At 42.9% G+C, this 16207-nt stretch overlaps 1 long non-coding RNA gene across 7 annotated transcripts in view; it reads right to left on the reverse strand.

Moving 5' to 3' along the window:
- Nucleotides 1–496: 496 nt before the first annotated feature.
- The window catches only part of LOC103889758 (uncharacterized), a 268260-nt gene continuing 252549 nt past the window's right edge, over nucleotides 497–16207 (reverse strand). The window contains exons 5-7 of one of the 7 annotated variants that reach the window (XR_010136256.1): nucleotides 6666–6844; nucleotides 3639–3753; nucleotides 497–608 (exon numbers count right to left, since the gene is read on the reverse strand). This is a non-coding gene — a long non-coding RNA (uncharacterized LOC103889758). Of the gene's footprint in view, nucleotides 609–3638; nucleotides 3754–3850; nucleotides 5918–6665; nucleotides 6845–11396; nucleotides 14485–14986; nucleotides 15081–16207 lie in introns of those variants that run through there. The other 6 variants (XR_008522294.1, XR_008522282.1, XR_010136255.1 and 3 more) reach the window with 6 other exon arrangements.

A 16207-nucleotide genomic window follows, 5' to 3' on the forward strand; every position in this document is an offset into this window, starting at 1 on the left:
TTTCAGCTCCTCACTCATTATCCTCTCCTCTTGGGACTTTAATGTTACAAATATTAAGCCATCATTTTCTGTCATTATGGGTCCTTCTGAGAGACATGTTTACTTTCCAAGAATTGTCAACTTTTTGTCAAATCTGCATTGTTAATACCCAACCTGGAGGAACACCTGTACACACTCACCTTCTCTGCATTAATTCTTGGGTTCCCAAACATGACTAGTAACTGGTCAAAATGGGATTTCCTGGGTGTGTAGCCAGTTATAGTTCTGGGCCTCTACCACTTCCAGTATTGATCTCTTGTTGAAAAAAATTCACATTCCCAACAGTGACTCCTCTATTCAAGGTCTCACATCTCTCTCACGGAGCAATGTGCTCACCCTGTGCTGGTAGCATCCTCAGAAACGCTCCACATGGAGTGGTAGACACCTTGCCACCTTTTCTTTCCCTCCTGGTCTCCTAATGCTCCTCCTTTTCCCAACTAAACTCACGGTTACTTGCCTTAGGATCTTGTTGCTTCTTCCTTGAGAATCTTGCTCCAAATTTTATCCTCCCCACCTTCTGCTCCAGTGGCTTTTCTTCCACTTGTAGACATCCTCAGTCTCGTCCAAGACTTAAACAACAAGAACAAGAACATCAGCCTCCAGAATCTCCCTTAACCTTGCTCTTTATTCAAGTTGGAGCTATCTTGTGGAAATTTTTCTGTCAGGACAGAATTTCTCAGTTACCCAATACAAGAGTCTCTCCACATTGGTCCACCATGTCTCCCTGTTATTGAAATGCTCTCCCCTGCTTCCCTCAGCTTCTCATATATCTCCTTCTCTTTCTGAGCCTTGGATCCTCCTCCACTGACTCCTCATTGCCTTTATCTATTTTTATAAGGTTTTTATTGAGGTATAACATGCCATATTAGTCTGTTTTGTTTTACTACACAGGAATACCTAAGAGTGGGCAATTTATAAAGGAAATATGTATATTTGGCTCGTGGTTCTGCAGGATGTACAAAAAGCATGGCACCAGCATCTGCATCTGGTAAAGCCTCAGGAAGCTTCCACTTATGGCAGAAGGCAAAGGGAGAGCAGGCATGTCACGAGGTGAGAGAGGAGGAGGAGGAAGAAGAGCGGTGGGAGGAGTGCCACTCTCTTAAACAACCAGCTCTAGCATGAACTAATAGAGTGAGTACTCACTCATTACTGAGGAGAGGGCACCAAGCCATTCCTGAGGGGTCCGCCTCCATGACCCAAACACCTCCCACTAGGCCCCACCTCCAACACTGGGGGTCGCATTTCAGAATGAGATTTGGAGGGGGCAACATCCAAACTACATCACATGCATACAGTAAAGTGCATAAATATTAAGAGCTGGGTGAATTTTTGCACACATACATAGGTGTGACTACCACTGTGAATGAGATACAGGCCACTCCCGGAATTGCCTCTCTTTCCCTCCCCAGCCAATCCACATTCTCCCTTGCTCTTCAATAACCACTATCCTATCCACACGGATTATTTCTGCCTGTTCTAAAACTTCATATAAATGGAATCATGTAGTATGTCTTCTTTTGAGTCTGCTTTTTTTTTTTTTTTTTTGAGACAGAGTCTCATTCTGTCACCCAGGCTGGAGTGCAGTGGCGCAGTCTCGGCTCACTGCAACCTCCACCTCCTGGGTTCAAGCAATTCTCTGCCTCAGCCTCCCAAGCAGCTGGGATTACAGGCACGCACCACCACGCACAGCTGATTTTTGTATTTTTAATAGAGATGGGGTTTCATCATCTTGGCCAGGCTATTCTTGAACTCCTGACCTCAAGTGATCCGCCTGCCTCAGCCTCCCAACGTGCTGAGATTACAGGCGTGAGCCACCGTGCCCGGCCGAGTCTGCTTTCTTTTACACAACGTGTTGCCTAGTGGATTCACCCATGTTTCCGTGTGCATCCGCAGTTCATTACTTTTTATTGGTAGGTAGTATTCTATTGTGTGAACACGCCATGATTTGTTTACTCATTCCACTCCTGATGGACATTTGAGTTTTTTCCCCTTAGGCTTTTTGTAAATTCAGCACCCTTCCACATTTTGTCTTCATCTTTCTTCAAGGTATCTCTTTTTTTTTTTTTTTTCTCAAAATGATCCAGAACAATAGGCATTCAGCCTTCCCTGGAACCGGCCTTTTCCTGCCGCCAGAGCAGTAGCTAACACAGTTTCTGACATCAGGAGGTTAAGTCAAAGCTATCAGTCAAAACACACCGGGAGAGAAAGTGGAATTGGTACGCAGCAGCGTATAATTAAGCAATTGCAAGCTTTGGGAGGCATGAAGGGGAATCTCGGGGCCAGCCTCTCAGCTGTGAAGTTCTGCAAGTAGAGTCCGTGGGAAGGGGGGCGGCAGGCACAGTGGACACCCCGTCACTGCAGCTCTCTGAGCCCTGCAAGTCTCTAGGCTGGGGCTGGGCTCCCTGGCCTTCTGCCTAGAGCCCTTAGGCAACCAAAATGAGAGCCCAAGAGAGCCAAGAGCCACAAGGTTATTTTTCTAAGACGTAAAGTGAATTATGTCATCCACCCAGACCTCTTTGTCCAAGAGAACCACCTCGAGTCTCCTCCTTCAGGACCCTCAGATAGATCTTCCCAGAAAAAGAGTAGGGGAAAGAGAGAGGAGGAGACGCTGGAGCCACAGGGCTGGAGCAGTTGGATGGGCCTCTGACAGCAGAGGGAGGGGCGATTGCATAGGGAAAACAGAGAGGGACAAAGTGAGTTATGCTTGAGAGAGTTTGAGGGCTACAAAGCTCAATGTTTATGTGACTATAATCAAAGGAAAGGGGAAAGATTTGGGAGAGAGACACCCGAGAAAACCCCAAGAAGCCACAAGACCTAGACAACAACTGCCAGTCTGGTAATGACTGGGTGTGCTGTGGAGTTGGTGTTTATCCCAGACAAAGCCAGTGCTTTCCTGAGATCTGGTGACAATTTGGGGCACATATATTTAGGGAGGAGGACAAGCCCTGGGAAGAGGTTTTGAGTCAGGAGACCTGGGGTTGGGCCTCAGCCATGCGGTCCGCTGCCCTCCAGCTCTGACAGCAGAGTCCCTTCCAGCAGAAGGGACTCTGCTGGCAGAGTCTCTGCCTGTGAGTGGCAGCAGGCCAGCCCAGCTCCACTGGCCCTTCTGGATCTAAGAGGTCTGGCTTCTCAGGCCCAGGCTTGCAAAGGCTCTGGCTGAACTTCATAGTGACCTTGCTAGCGCACACCTGAGCCACACCTCATTGCTTTTTAGTATACCTGAACCTCAGGCAAGGTTTGGTTTTATTCCTAACTTCTTACTGCAATGCAGATCAGAGGAAGTCAATTTAGAGTCAAATCCTCATGAGGCTTCTCTTATTCCAGGGTATTTATTTGCTTGATGACTTTGAATCGTTTATTTGGACACACAAAGTTCTATCTGGGAAAGAACCGTTGGCTCCAACATCCTCAAACAATGCTAGTTTTAGATGTTGATAGGGTCTCTAATAGGAGGCAAAGAAACGTAACACCGAGCCAGGCAATTGCAAAGTTGAATGTGAGAGTCTAGCTTTTTGAGACTCCTTCTAAAAGCCATGTGATAAGGGATTGTCACAGTGAGGATAACAAATACACATCTAAGGGATGAAGGTAAAACTTACTCCAATGCTCTACAAATGGCTGTGGGGGGTGGCTCTTCCTGGGAAGCACCCCTCAGACTTGGAGTCACTGCATCCTACTTGATTTAACTGAAGCAAAGGCGACGTATTCAACAAACTGTGACATAATTAAAAAGAGATCTTGTGTCAACAAAGATGCTGGTGCTGTAAAGCAGGTGAGTGATGTGGGAAAAAGCAACGTTTCCAAACTCACGTAGTATTTTATTTTATTTTATTATTTTTTTTTATTTTATTGTTTGAGACGAAGTCTTGCTCTGTCACCCAGGCTGGAGTGCAGTGGCGCAATCTCGGCTCACTGCGACCTCTGCCTCCTAGGTTCAAGCCATTCTCTCCTGCCTCAGCCTCCCAAGTAGCTTGGACTTCAGGCGTGCATCACCACACCTGGCTAATTTTTTGTATTTAGTATAGACGGGGTTTCACCATGTCGGTCAGGCTGGTCTCGAACTCCTGACCTTAGGTGGTCTGCCCGCCTCAGCTGCCCAAAATGCTGGAATTACAGGCGTGAGCCACGGCACAGGGTCTATTTTATTTTATTTTATTTTTTGAGACGTAGTCTTGCTCTGTCACCCAGGCTGGAGTGCAGTGACAAAATCTCAGGTCACTGCAACCTCTGCCTCTCAGGTTCAGGCAATTCTTGCACCTCAGCTTCCCAAGTAGCTGGGACTACAGGCACCCACCACCACACCTGGCGACGTTTTTGTATTTTAGTAGAGTCACGGTTTCACCATGTTGCCCAAAGTGGTCTCAAACTGAGCTCAGGCAATCTGCTCGCCTCGGCCTCCCAGAGTGCTAGGATTACAGGCACGAGCCACTGTGCCAGGTCCTACTCATGTAGTATTTTAAATATGCATGAGTAACTATGTTGCTAGTTAAACCGATATTTGACTATTCTCTCTACATGCCAAAAATTGTTTAGAACATCACTTACAATTTTTCCCATTGAAAAAGTCACATACACAGTTATATTAAAATCAGCGTACGCTATATTCTCTAATCTAGAAATAGAAAATGTCCAAGATATCTGACTAGACCTAGCCTGTGCAGTTCTATGGAATCCCTCTGAATCAGCTGCTTCTCTGAAGAAGACCACCACACATAAGACAGACCCAGCCCACTCTAGGCCCAGGCCCTGGTGCACCTAACTTCAGTGCAGACCCACCCCTTCATCAACTGCACTGGAGTGGTTCTTCAATCATGTCCCATGGTCCCTGTGGCAGATGCCACACAGGTTGCAGTGGAAGATCTTCAGATGACTTGGTGACAGGTTCATGACCATCTGGTTTCAAGGTGGGCTGTCAGGCAAGTACCAAACGGGCTCTGTGCAACCAGAGTGTGGGTGTGAGTGTGAAGTTGGAGGTGGTGGAAAGAAGGCAGTGACTGTCCTCACAGTGCTGGCAACAAAGAGTGGCAAACCCGCATTTTGGGTCTTTCCTCTTCTTTTATCTTCCTCACTGGCTACTGTCATCTGTAAAGAGCTCCAAGTCTTCATGTATAGAAAGCATTCAATGGGCAAGGAAGGCCCAGTCCCTACACTGGGGGATCTGCTGGCTCTACAGTTCAGAGACCCACAGCTGGAAGGACAAAGTTTGCCCTCTAGTGATTTCTTCATCATCAGCCAGTTTTCCCTGAAATGTGACTGACTCATGTTCAGGGGAGCTGATACTCTAGTTGGAAAGGGGGAAGGGGAGACAGGATTATGAGGAGGGTTGTTCTCCATTTTCAAAATAAAGAACTTCGACTACTGCACTTCCCCAAATGAGGCTTTCTCTCCAGGCACATCTTCTGGTTCACAAGCTGCTCAAGAAGGGCAGGAAGGGTCACCGCAAATCCCATCCCATTGTTCCTCCAGATCCAGCTTCCCAGAGATTAGAGTCAGCTCATCTGGAAAGGAGCCTGTGGGATCAGCTAAGTCCTAGTGTAACACATTCCAAGGAACACCTCTGATTCTTTACTCTTTGGAGACTGGCTCCCGTTAGCAATTACTGGAAATAATGGCTATCCACGGAGCATGGCTGGGAGTGTGGCATACAGTGAGGATATCATAGGGTGGGCCACTGATGTGTGGAAATTAACCCAGGAGCCCATGAAGGCAACAGCTATGGGCCTGGTAGGATCTGAAGATTTCTTCTCCAGTGGCTCCTGGAGGCCTCCCTGCATTGGTTTGTGCATCTATATCCTCAACATTGAGAGTGTCCAGCTGGGATTAGTGTCTACCTCAAGTCTTGGGTCCTTGGTCCCTCAAAGGTGCATGGTACCTCCAGCTGCAGAAAACATGGGGGAAGAGCTACATGACAAGTCATAAGAAGCTCTCTGGAAATATCTCCCAGGTGCCCTCTTCTAAAAAGAAATGCTTCTCTGTCAAAGCAGGCCTCCCTGTGGGTCCCTGGGCCTTCCTATGTAGGCTAGGCTCTGGATGTCTACACCAGCCTTGTAGGCACACCCCTTCCCAGTGCTGACAGGCTGTTTACAGCAGGGCCGTGCATCCTTTCTGAGGCCAAAACTGAAACAACAACAGAAACAACATAAAACCCCCTTTCTGAACCACAGCTCTGGCTTGGCATGTAATTTTTGAGAATATACTTCTCTATTCCTTGAATGGTTACCTTTGTCTTTATGGCCCTGCTATTTATATGCTCTGAGAACTCTCCAGAAACTCCTTTTCCAAGAAATGAGCTAGCCCTTCAGTGGCCATGTTTACAGAATTTCCTGTTTTCATGATATCTGAAGAGGACAAAACTTTGGAACCTTTCAAAATAATCAGGGTTTCTGACAAACCTTGTGGACCAATGTTACTGCATTCCAACTACGTGCAAACTACCTGTCACATCCAAACCTCAAAGCCTTGCCCAATTCCTTACTCTTTAGTTATTTCCTCCCCTTTCCCCCAGTCCTGTAGCTATGGTGTGAGAATGGAGTTTCCACTCAGCAGCTGAGATCTGGAGTTAGAGTGGGGGAAAGTGGATCAATTTCCCCTCTCCCCTATAGACATAAGTATACATGTACACATACCCGGGCCCATTTGAGGACAAGCCATCCATTATGCAGTGAGGTCATAGGTGGCACTCCAGTCCTGGTGAGTGTTGTGGTACAGCGGGGAAAAAAAAGAGGTCTCTGGAGGCATACGGACAGAATCCTGGCTCCATTAGTTGTGAGAAGTGATCACGTGCTCACTGAGTCTGTTTCTTCATCTGTGAAATGGATTGTTGTGAGGACAGAGATAACATATGATCACATGTTATGGGACCAATAGATGGCAGTAGCTATTGGTAATGATGATGTCATTTTCATCATCATTATTGTAATCATTGTCATGGCTAGTAAGCCTACAGATCTTTAAAAAATAGCTCCTGGGCTATAAACTAATTTCCAGCTAACATTCTTACTGGGCCAAAGTAACGTTAGGTCTAAATTTTTCAGGTTCTGGGTCTGAGCTACAGAGATTTATACACTGCATGCTGTTGTCAGCAAAGATTATAGGCTCTGCCCCATGTGTGAGTGCCCATGTGTATGTACACAAGGCCTCCTATAGACAATGCACTATCCATTATGCCACAGAACCAGCTAGGCCTTCTATGGAGAATGAAGTCAATCTCTTCCTGCACCTTCATGGGTTAAAGAAAGCAGGATGAAAATATTTATTCTCTTTTTTCAGGATCTCACCATCAGATTAGCCACCCTTTGACTGCTGAGACATTTAAGAGTTTGAACACACACACACACAGACACACACACACACTTGCACACAGGACAACTATTTGGAGGCAAATAAAGCAGGCAGATTCTGGAGAAGAGTCAACACTTACAAAAAGAGAATGGAAGATGACCCAAATGTTGGAATTAGCAGGTAAGCATTTTAACTATGTTCAGTCATGTAAAGGAAAAGATGCTCCTAATGAATAAAAAGTTGTAAAATTTCATCAGAAAAATACAAACTATAAAAAGCAACCAAATAAAAATTCTAGACTAAAATGTAAAATATCTGAAATAAAAATTCATCATCTAGCAGAATAGAGACAACATAGGGAAGAGTCCATGAACTTGAAAAGGGATCAAATGAAAATTATCCTATCTAAAGAAAAGAGAGAAAAATGGCAGAGAAAAAATTGAACAGTCTCAAGGACTGGTTCAAAAATATTAAAATGTCTAACATAGGAGTAATTGGAGTTTTAGTTACTCTACTAATTGGTACTCTTACTTCTAGGAGGGAAGAGAGTAAATGGAGCAGAAATAAATTCCCAAATATGATGAAAGGTATAAAACTTTTGATTCAAGAAGCTCATGATACTCCAAGCAGAGTAATACCTAGAGACATCATAGTTACACGCTGAATTCATAAATAAGGGAAAAACGATTGAAATCAGCTAAATAAAAATGGCACATCACATGAAACAAAGAAGCAATATTTGCTGATTTCTGATAAACAACGGAGGCCAAAAGATAGTGAAACAACACCTTTAATGTGCCAAAAAAATATTGTCAACCCAGAATTCCATATGTAGCAAAATTATCCTTCAAGAATGAAGGCAAAATAAAGACATTTCAGAAGGCTAAGAGAATTCATCACCAGTAGATCTGTATTATAAGAAATACTAAAGGAAATTCCTTTAGTATTTCCTGAAGGGAAACGATCCTGTTGGAAATAGTGAATTTCTAGGTAAATAGAAAAGACTGGTGCTTTTTCTCTTTATTTAAAATACATATGATTCTTTAAAGCAAAATTTATGCCTCCTGGGGTTTGTCACTTAGACGTGATGCATATGAAAATTACAGTATAAAGAGTGATTAGGGATGGGTGGTTTTATATAACTGCAAGTTTTCTACATTACATAAGTGGCACAATCTTTTTTTTTTTTTTTTCTGAGACGGGGTCTCGCTTTGTTGCCCAGGCTGGGGTGCAGTGGCGCAATCTCAGCTCACTGCAAGCTCCGCCTTCCGGGTTCACGCCATTCTCCTGCCTCAGCCTCCCCAGTAGCTGGGACTACGGGCGCCCACCACCATGCCCGACTAATTTTTTGTATTTTTTTTAGTAGAAACAAGGTTTCCCTGTGTTTAGGATGGTCTTTATCTCCTGACCTTGCGATCTGCCCACCTCAGCCTCCCAAAGTACTGGGATTACAGGCGTGAGCCACCGCCCCCAGCCAAGTGGCACAATCTTTAATAGATTGTGAAAAGTAAGGGAAATGCATTGTAATCTCTACATAATCAATAAAAAAAGCAAAGAAGTGGCTGGGCACGGTGGCCCACGCCTGTAATCCTAGCACTTTAGGAGGCCGAGGCAGGTAGACTGCCTGAGCTCAGGAGTTTGAGACCAGCCTGGGCAACACGGTGAAACTCTGCCTCTACTAAAGTCCAAAAAATTAGCCGGGCATGGTGGTGGGCGCCTGTAATCCCAGCTACTTGGGAGGCTGAGACAGGAGAATTGCTTGAACCCAGGAGGTGGAGGTTGCAGTGAGCTGAGATCATGCCATTGCATTCCAGCCTGGGTGACAGAGTGAGACTCTGTCTCAAAAAAAAAAAAAAAAAGTAAATAAGTATAGCTAGAAAGCCAATAGGTAAATCAAGAAAGAATTCTAAAATATGTTACAATAAGTTTAAAAGAAAGCAGCAAAAGAATAAAGGAACAGAAGTCAGAGGGGATGTAGTCAGAAAACAAATGGTAAAATGAAAGACACATATCCAAATGTGTCAGTAATTACTTTAAATGCTCATGGACTAAAAACTCCAATTAAAAACAAAGATTGTCAAAATGGATAAAAAAGCTTTCTATAAGAGATGCATTTTAAACAGAAAGAAACAGATATATTAAGAAGAAATAAATAGAAAAAGAAATACCATGAAAAGAGTATAAGAATATAGGACTGTTGAAGTGGCTATATTATTATCAGATGACATTAAATTCAAAATAAGACTACTGCCAGACATAGAGTGGGATATGTTATAATGATAAGAATTAAGAATTAATTCATCAGAAAACATTATAATCATAAAGGTATATAGGCCTAGTAACAGAGCTTCAAAATATATGAAGCAAAAATGACAGAATTAAAAGAAGTAGACAATCCCACAATCATAGTTGGAAATTTTAACATCTCTCAATGACTGTTGATAGAAAAACTAGGCCCAAAATCAGTTCAGATATAGATGATCTATGTAATACCACCATCACCTTGACTTGATTAATATTTATAGAACACTACACCCAACCATTGCAAAATATATCTTCTTCTCAGGTGCACATGGAGCTTTTGTCAAGGTAAAGCATACGTTAATCCATAAAATAAGTCTTGATGAGTTGGAAATAATTGAAATCTACAGAGCATTTTCTCTGACCACAATGGAATTAAGTTAGAAATCAGTAACAATAAGATATCTAGGAAGACTCCACATGTTTAGAGTCAAACAACTCACTTATTTAAAAAAAACCCATGAATTAAAGAAGAAATCACAAAGACAATTAGAAAAGCTTTTGAACAGATGAAAATGAAAATGTTACATATGAAAATTTATGAGCTCTAATTAAAGCAATGTTTAGAAGGGAATTTAGAGTTTTACATACTTACATTGGAAAGAGCAAAGGTCTAAAATCCATAACCTAAGTTTCCACCTTAAGAGTCTAAAATGAGAGAAGAAAAAAGAAAAAAAAGTAAGAAAGAAAGGAAAGGAGAAAGGAGGAAAGGAGGGAGAATGGAAGGGAGGGGAAAAATACAAGAAAAGGAAAGAAAAAAAGGAAAACCCAAAGTAAGTAGAAAGGAAAGAAATTCTATATATAATAACAGAAATAAATGAGATAACAATAAAGAATAGAGAAAATTAACAAAGCCAAAAGTCTGTTCTCTGAAAAGATCAACTCTAGCTATACTAATCAAGAAAAGGAGAGAGAATACGAATGGTCAGTATCAGAATGAAAGAGGGGTTATCACTGAAAATGCTACAAGCATTTAAAAAAAGTATAAAAACATTATGCTAACAAAATAGACAACTTAGATGAAATAGACAAATTCCTTGAAAAACACAATGTACCATAACTCATGTAGGAGAGGAAATTGAATTGAATTGAATTTGTTTATTTAGTGTTTGAGACAGGATCTTGCTCTGTCGCCCAGGCATAAGTGCTAAGGTGTTATTCCAGTCACTGCAGCCTCGACCTCCTGGGCTCAAGTGATTCTCCCACCTCAGCCTCCCAAGTAGCTGGGAGGTGCATGCCACCATGCCCGGCTAATTTTTGCATTTTTTGTAGAGATGGGGTTTTTATCATGTTGCGCCAGGCTGATCTCGAACTCCTGAGCTCAAGAGATCTGCCCACCTCAGCCTCCCAAAGTGCTGGGAATACAGGCATTAGCCACTGTGTCCAGCCAAAATGTATTATTTTAAAAAATCTTCCACAAAGAAAATTTTGGTCAAGATTGTCTCATTAATCCTGTAAAACATTTAAGGAAGAAATATAATAGTATCATTATTTCACAAACTCTTTCAAAAACAGAGGAAGCAAGAACACTTAGCAACTTATTTTAGGTAGTCTTAACTATTGCAATAATGTAAGTAAAAAAAAGGCATAAAGATTTTAAAAAGAAGAATTGCAACTCACTCCACACACGATGTGATTGTTTACGTGGAAAATCTTAAGAAATGCAAGAAACAACTATTACAACTAATACATCAATTGAACAAGGTCACAGGATACAAGGTTAATATTAAAATATCAATTATACTTTTATATATCAGCAGCAAGAATTTGGGAAATGAAATTAGAACAACAATTTTATTTACAGTATCTTCAAAAAGCATAAAATACTCATGAATAAACAACAAAAGATGGACAAGATCTCTGTGTTGAAAACTAAACCATTATTGAAAGAAATTAAAGAAGACACACACACACACACCCCCCCGCCCCCCCCCACACACAGTATCATGTTTGCAGATTGGAAGACTCAATGTTGTTGAGATGTCAGTTCTCCACAAATTGATCTGTAGAGTTACTGCAATCCCAGTAATAATGCTAGCAGGAATCTGTTGTAGAAATTTACAAATTGATTCTAAAATTTATATAGACATACAAAGAATCTAGTGTATCTATAACAATCTTGAATTAGGAAAATAAATCTGGAGTGCTCAAACTACATGACTTTAAAACATTATAATACCGACATTGTTGGTTTTATAATCAAGACAGTACGTTACTGGCATAGGGACTGACAAATAGATCAGTGGATCTGAGAAGAGAGCTGGAAACAGGCCCATGATTACATGGTCATTTGTTTGCCAAAGGTACCAAAGCAATCAATCCATGGGAGAAGAAAAGTCTTTTCAAAAAATGGTGCTGTATTAACTGGATGTTCAGACGTAAACACACAAACAAAGAAAACTTTAACTTATTTCGCATATCACAAACAAAAATTAATTCTAAATTATTGTAGAGCTAAATATAAAATCATAAAACTTTTAGAGAAAATATAGGAGAACATCTTCATAACCTGGAGATAGGCAAATGTTTATAGACAAACAGGCCACAGAAAGCAATAAACGTAACAGAAAATGAATAAATGTGTCCCTGTCAAAATTAAAAGCTTCTGCTGATAAGTGATACCATTAAGAAAATAGGCAAGCCATAGATTAGGAGAAAATATTTGCAAAACATCTGAAAAAAGATTGAAATCCTGGGTTTATGAAGAACTCTTTCAACTCAATAATAAAAAGATAATCAAATCAGGAATGGATGAAACAGTTGAATAGACAGTTCACAAAAAAGATACACAAATAGCCATTCGGGATATGAAGAGACACTTATCATTACTCATTAGGGAGATAAAAATTAAAACCACAATGAGATACCTCTACACTTTTAACTTAAAGAATAGCTATCACCAAATATTAGTAAGGATGTGGTAACTTCTTATAAAGCTATACAAACATCTACCCCCTTGACCCAGCAGTACCACTCCTAGGGTTTTTCCCAAGAGAAATGAAAATTATGTTTACAAGAAGACTCACGGAGAGGAGAACTGGAAACATCAGATGTTCATCAACAGGAGAACGGATAAGCAAACTGAGCGTCATAGAATGGAATATCACTCAGCAATAAAAAGGAGCAGTTCAAGATATTCTCATGCCTCAGCCTCCTGAGTAGCTGGGAGTACAGGGATGCATCACCACGCCTGGCTAATTTTTGTATTTTTAGTAGAGACAGGGTTTTGCCATGTTGGCCAGGCTGGTCTCAAACTCCTGGCCTGAAGTGGTCCGCCCACCTCGGCTTCCCAAAGTGCTGGAATCACAGGCATGAGCCACCGTGTCCGGCCTACAAATAACTTTTTAAAATTAAAAATGTGGTTCCCAGATGCAAATACAATGCGTGTGCTTTGCCCAAATCACCTAAAAATAATAAGACATTTTTAGAGTATCAGGCATCCTTTGATTTACTAATATTTATTGATTGCCTAAGAGATAAGGCACAGTGAAGCTGACAGATACACATGTATCTCCTCGCCTTCAAGGAACTTAAAATGGGCATGAAAAGTGGTCCACAGGAAATTGAAACCATGAAAGAGGTTTTAAATAATGGACTTGATGAGTGTATATACATATGTTATAGACAAAAACCCAAACAGCCTTCTCTCTCGCCTCCTCTCTCTCCCCTTCCTATCCCATTCCCTCCCACCTGCCCAGCATCACCCAGACTCTATACTATTTCTCTAACTCATGATACAGGGAAGTCAGGTGTAGTGAGTGTGGCCAGGGTGGGTGGACGTTTGAATGGACTCAGCCTGACTCTGGGAACATGTTAGGATCTTTGAGGAACCTTCTGAGCCTTGCGTCCACATGCAAGGTTGCAACTACAGTGCAGCCTGTGGCTTTCCTGACCCTGCCTGCAGCTGGTGTGAGGAATGGCCCCTGGTAAACATGTTTTTCTTGGTTCCAGGCGTGCTTTTCCCCACAGCTGTTCTCTTCTGGCATCCAGGTTCAAAAGCATGACCTTGGTCTTCTACCTCCCTGGGGGCCCTAATGCAGGGCTGTGTGGTTCTTGGACCCTCGGGCTGCTTTCCACCAGAGGCTCCCTTGCTCTTCCCACCAGGAAGTATATATGTTCACAGGGCCTGCGAGAGCACAGGAGCCACCGAGGGAGCCTCCTCCCGGGGTTCTGTGGTTGAGGGCAGATGAGAAAGCTGAAGGCCAGGGATGAGGGATCCTGGCAGGTCCTCTCCATGAGACATCATCTGCTCTTCCTTCTCCTCCTCCCGTGATGTGGGCAGGCCCACGCTCAGATGCAATGATTTTGATACTCTGAGATTAAGCTTCCACTGCAAGAAAATGGGACTCAAAGCAGAAATTATGTTGTTACTTACCAAAATGAAGGCTATGGTCTTATACCAGGGAGCCACCAACTCAGACTTCTACACTCTACTCCTACATGATGGAAGCTCCATTTAAAAAAAAAAGTACACAAATAAAAACAAACAAAATACCCAAAACAGAACAGATAGAACCAACAAAAGAAAAGGGATAAAGACAAAAATCCCTTCGATTTCCTTTTTGACTGTTTTTTCTTGCCCTATGGGAGACTGACAGCCAGTTGTAGTGGAAAGAGAACTGGGCAGGGAGTCTGGAGAGCTCATGCCTGTTTCTCACTGTGGGACCCCAGGCAGATCACAGCCCTTCCTGGGACCTCCATCTCCTCCTCATCTGCTCCAGCTCCCTTGAGATGCCATGATTGATGAAGCTGCCTTGGCCATCATATGGTACACATCTGTGGGGTTAAAGAAGACAACTCACAGGAAGGGTGAAGAGTCACAGCAGCTGAGCACTTTCTGCATATCAGGTCTCGGCTAACTGCCTGTGTGAGATAGGAATGCCATTTTACAGTTGAGGAAACTGAGGCTTAGAATGTTAAGTACCATGCCTGAGTGAATCAGGATTTGAATCTACATGGACATCGGGATTTCACATACATTGGCCCAGGCACAGTTTGAGACTGAAATTAAGAAATTGCGTTTCACATCATTTTTGTTGGTTTGGTGATCATAGTTGCTGTTTTTCTGCCATAATTAGAATCCTGCTGGAACCACACCCACCGCACTTGAAAGGTATTACTCTAGTGCGCTTCAGTGTTTGCTCCTGGGGAACGCAATATACCTCTGGGAGGCAAGATGCTTTAACAAAGAAGCACAACTGAAAAAAGAATGTCTGTTGCTTTCTGGATAAAGTATCTGTCATTTGATTCCAGTTTGCTAATCTCACATGTAACCTTTAAAATACACTTGTGATTTATTTTCTTTTTGAGAGTCAGGTGGAGTCCCGCATTTGTGGGACTTCATTTTTGTTTGCAAATACAATACCTTGAATAAAAATGTGGTGTGGAGCAGGCATGATGCCTTCACCAGTGTAGCCGAAGACATGGGCTAACCTCCCTGGGTCTCTTTTCTGGCCTGCCTGTGGAGGAAGGGGTGGAGGTCAATGTAGGGATGAGAGCCAGGGCCTGGGTATGGGGACAGTTGATAAGGTAGTGATCCCATGGACCCAGATCTTGGAAGAGAAACAGGCAAAACCAGAAGGAACTTTTTATTATTCAGTAGAATGTTCCTAGTGAGGATGTGGACTTTATTCAATTATCCAGAATTGAATGAATCAGTTCCCTGCCAGGGTGATCAACTCAGCCTTGCTTACCTGGGACTTTCCTGGCTTTAAAACCCAAAGTTTCCTGGGAAATTTCTCTGTTCAGGAAAACTGGGTTGGTTAGTCACCTTACCTGGGACCCAGGCTTGGCCACTGAATCTCCAACTACACCTATTCATCTATTTTACAGCAAGGCGATTGAGGGAGCCTTGTGTTGACGTTAGAGTTGTGAACATGGTGACTTAAGCTGTAATTTTGTCTCTGGGGCCATGGGATTGTTTTCAGTCCCCGGGGCCATGGGATTGTTTTCAGTCCCCGGACTTGGGACCCTCATGGACCCCATCTCTTTCTAACCCTGTAGGTGCTGTCGGCCCCTGCTGTAGGCTTGGGCACGCCCTTTCTGGTTTAACAGTGAGGATGGACAGAGCATAGAATAGCCTCCTGGTCCTGGTAGCCAGTGTGCAGAAGACGGTCCTGAACCTCATGGTGCTCCTCCTTTCTGACCTCGGGCAGAGGCCATCCTACAGACAGGAATTTGGAGCCCCAGCCGGAATAGGGTTGGTGCCCCACCTCTACTCCTTAGTTCTAGAAAAATCAATCCAAGAGTTAGGCATGTTGTATAGCACCCATTCCCCATATAGTCATATAAGTGTCTGTTTTCAGCACAAGATAGACCCTTTTTCCACTCTGTCCCATGAGGGCCAATTCCCCCATTCTCCAAGCTCCCCTGAGAGAGGCAGAGGCCCCTGTGAGAAGCTGAGCTTTGAGGGTGTCCCTTTCCTGGGACAGCCATTTTATATCAGTGGAAGCAGAAAACACCAACTGGGGGACAAAAGAGATTTAAGTGGGCCTGCCTAATGCAGCACATTAATACATGTGGATACAATGTTAATATAAAAGAGGCCCTGTTCATAGATGACTGTGCAGCACTAAAAGCATCTGAA

Source organism: Pongo abelii, chromosome 12, assembly GCF_028885655.2.
Source record: "Pongo abelii isolate AG06213 chromosome 12, NHGRI_mPonAbe1-v2.0_pri, whole genome shotgun sequence".
Classification (NCBI taxonomy): Eukaryota; Metazoa; Chordata; class Mammalia; order Primates; family Hominidae; genus Pongo; species Pongo abelii.